Source organism: Sinocyclocheilus rhinocerous, unplaced genomic scaffold, assembly GCF_001515625.1.
Source record: "Sinocyclocheilus rhinocerous isolate Xijiao unplaced genomic scaffold, SAMN03320098_v1.1 scaffold3853, whole genome shotgun sequence".
Lineage (NCBI taxonomy): Eukaryota > Metazoa > Chordata > Actinopteri > Cypriniformes > Cyprinidae > Sinocyclocheilus > Sinocyclocheilus rhinocerous.
Genome location: NW_015637530.1, coordinates 72,985 through 75,516, shown reverse-complemented (window position 1 = coordinate 75,516; position 2,532 = coordinate 72,985). Strand labels below are relative to the sequence as shown.

The 2,532-nt window shown below is 29.9% G+C and overlaps 1 protein-coding gene across 3 annotated transcripts in view; it reads right to left on the bottom strand.

The window, feature by feature from the left end:
- The window catches only part of ppp1r1b (protein phosphatase 1, regulatory (inhibitor) subunit 1B), a 21,800-nt gene that overhangs the window by 17,974 nt on the left and 1,294 nt on the right, over nucleotides 1-2,532 (bottom strand). The window lies entirely within an intron of this gene.

Here is a 2,532-nt window from a genome sequence, read left to right as displayed (position 1 = left end):
AAAGGATTGCAATGTAAAAGATTATTATTGTGTAGGCTACATAAATATAAAACTGCCTAAAAAAGTTCTACTAAATTTTTTAAGGTAAGTGGTTGCAAAGTTTAGTTGAAAGTTAGTCAACTAAATTTGTTTATTTAAATGTAGCTAAAATAAATTGATTGCAACCACTTACCTTAAAAAAATGTAGCAAATTCAGTGAATCATTTTTTTCAGTGTACATGTCATAATGGATAGTCATTGCATGTGTCGTTAAACTAGCAAAAGTGGATTTGGACACGCCCTAAGTGCACCTGCACCGTGCGCTTTAGACCATGCACTTAGATCGTTAAAAAATAGGCCCCATGTCTTTAAAACCTTAATTAAAATCTTTAAAACAAGGTAAAATTACTTTTCAGAAAACTTATCAGAGAATGTCTGGAATTAATTTTATAAAATGTATATTACTTGTTTTAAGCATTAATCACATGAGTTTTAAAGATCACAAATACAGTAAAAACAGTAATATTTTGAAATATTACAATTTTAAATAACTGTTTTCTATTATAATATCGCTTAAAGTGTAATTTATTCCTGTAGTGAATTTTCAGCATCATTACTCCAGTCTTCAGTGTCACATGATCCTTCAGAAATCATTCTACAATTCTGATTGGCTGCTTAAGAAACATTTCTTATTAGTATACATTTTGAAACCAGTTGTGCTGCTTTTTTTTCTTGTTGAAACGGTGATACATTCTTTGAGAAATTATAGAAAGAATAGACTGAATTGAAAACAGCATTTATTTGAAATAGAAATCTGTTGTAACATAACGGTCAATTTGGATGAATTTAATGTTCCCTTGATGATATATATCTGATTAACTACTTAGCTGCATGCATAATTTGGAACCAGAGAGCCAGGAAAAAAAACCTCACTCAGTTCAAGCTGGTCCACAGACGCTGCTGGATTGTTTCAATGCGCTACAAAATACGATTAAAGAAGGAGAAGCTGATGTACACATCATAAAATGATGTTAAAAACAGCCTTAGATTTAAATTTAAGACAAAATGATCAGATGTTCTTCCTTTCATTGAGGCTCAAGATGCACTTTGGATCATTTTTCAATTCTGCTGGAGAAGATGATCATCAGGTTTTGTTCATGTCACACCCTCTACTCTGCCAGCACTAGAACCCAGTACAACCCATCTATACATTAAATTGGGCACTAACAAGCACAACACATGCTTTCATCACAAGAAGAGGCATAAAGGACACAATCATGTCTTCACAACACATATTTGCCACAACACTATATTTGATTGATAAATGAATGAATGATGGTTCATAAATGAATGGTTCATACAAAAATGTAAATTCTGTTACCATTTTCTCATTTTCTTTCAAACTCATAGAAACAGCCAAATTTATAAACAAATCATTCAGACCAATTTTGATTTTAATGACATTTTTTTTTCTGTTTTGCTGAAGAATACTAGAATATAGCATATAGAACACCAGAATAGAGTAAACATATAATAGTCATTTTTACTACTTTTGTAATGCTTTAATTGTGATTTTTGACATTTTGGTTTGAAGTGGAGCCAGGGTTATTATAGATAACTACAATTAAGCCTGAAACTAAAACATAACCTAAAACCTAAACCTAAAACCATAAAAAAATTTAAATAAATGAAATAAATATATAAACTTTTGTGCTAGTTTAACTTGATGTACTAAAATAACTAAAATTAAAACCATTTAAAAAATGTTACTTGAACTGAAATAAACTACAATGTATATAAAAAATAATACATAAAAAACTTTATTTCAGCTAAACTTGTACTAAAATAACTGAAATTAAAAGCATTAACCCTTATGCACTGTTCGTTTGGGGTATACACTCGTGCTGTTTGGGGTCTCCAGAGACCCCAGACAACAAAATGTGATGATAATGTTTTTAAAAACAAATGTAATTTTACTCCGTTTATTAATGCTTTTACTCTACATTTGTGCAGTTTTGGGAGGATTTATGGTATTTTTTAAATTTATATAAAAAATAAATAAATAAATTGTATTGTTTTTTTTTTTACATTTTATGTAAAATACACTTTATAAAAGGCCCACATTCCTAATTTTAATTCATGGGGCTAACATTGCCAATGTGCCATAGCATAATGGGAAATTGTTTCCATCTACTTGAAACCAAACACTTTTAAAATTAGAAAAACATGGAATTTCAACTACAGCCACCAGATGGCTCTAGAGCATTACTCAATGGCCCATTTGCCATTTCCACATAGGTATAGATCTTTTCACAAGTTTTTTATTTAGATTTATGTCAAGAGATTATAAAATCATTATTGTAATAATAAAAAATGACACTGTCAAAGTTTAGCAGTTTTTTTGTACTGAAGTATCAATTTTTTGCAATTATGACACAATTACAGTCAAACCTGTATGTGGTGTTATATGTGTGTATTAATGTGTATGTGTTTGCATTTATTCTCCATTGTGGATGTGCTGTGGTGTCCCTTTATCATTTCTGTGCAGGTTCT